At 39.3% G+C, this 760-nt stretch overlaps 1 non-coding gene across 1 annotated transcript; it reads left to right on the top strand.

The window, feature by feature from the left end:
* Nucleotides 1-379: 379 nt before the first annotated feature.
* Nucleotides 380-486, top strand: LOC128294971 (small nucleolar RNA R71). The gene has a single exon (XR_008285278.1). It is a non-coding gene; the product is annotated as a small nucleolar RNA R71 (small nucleolar RNA).
* Nucleotides 487-760: the final 274 nt, after the last annotated feature.

Below are 760 nucleotides of genomic sequence, written 5' to 3' on the forward strand. Positions count from 1 at the left end.
ATCCATATAGTTGACTTATTCATCTTCGGTTGTGGGATTGAAGGATTGATATTCTGTATGCACACCTCCTCCACTCGCGTCACAACTCATTACTGGATATACCTGCGTAGAACCAAGTAAACCACCAATCTTTTTATTAAGAAGTTCTACTTGATTTGACAGCATAGTAACTGTGTCGATGTTATAAACGCCGGCTGTTTTTGTTGGCTTAGTCCTCATGACTTGCCACTGATAGTTATTCAATGACATTCCTTCAATGAATTCATAAGCCTCTTCAGGTGTTTTGTTGTTGATTGTTCCGCCAGCAGCTACATCAACCATTTGCCAAGTTGAGGGATTCAGGCCATTGTGGAATGTTTGTACTTGCAGCCAAAGTAGTAACCCATGGTGAGGGCACCTTCTCAGTAAGTCCTTGTATCTCTCCCATGCATCCTAAAGTATTTCTAAATCCATCTGCAAAAAAGAAGTTATATCATTACGTAATTTAGCCGTTTTAGCTGGCAGAAAATATTTTAGAAAAACTTTCTCGGTCATTTGTTCCCAAGTAGTGATAGACCCTCATGGTAACGAGTTCAAAGGGAAATAACCGAAGACGAATGGATGTATCGCAAAATTCCAGAAAGTTTGCTAAGTGAGCGTTGGGATCTTCATCCTGCAAACCATCAAACTGAACATACTGCTGTATCATTTGAATTGTGTTAGGTTTTATTTCAAAAGTATTCACAGCTACAGCAGGTCTAACTATGCTAGATTCAGTTCT

This window comes from Gossypium arboreum, chromosome 6 (genome assembly GCF_025698485.1).
Source record: "Gossypium arboreum isolate Shixiya-1 chromosome 6, ASM2569848v2, whole genome shotgun sequence".
NCBI lineage: Eukaryota > Viridiplantae > Streptophyta > Magnoliopsida > Malvales > Malvaceae > Gossypium > Gossypium arboreum.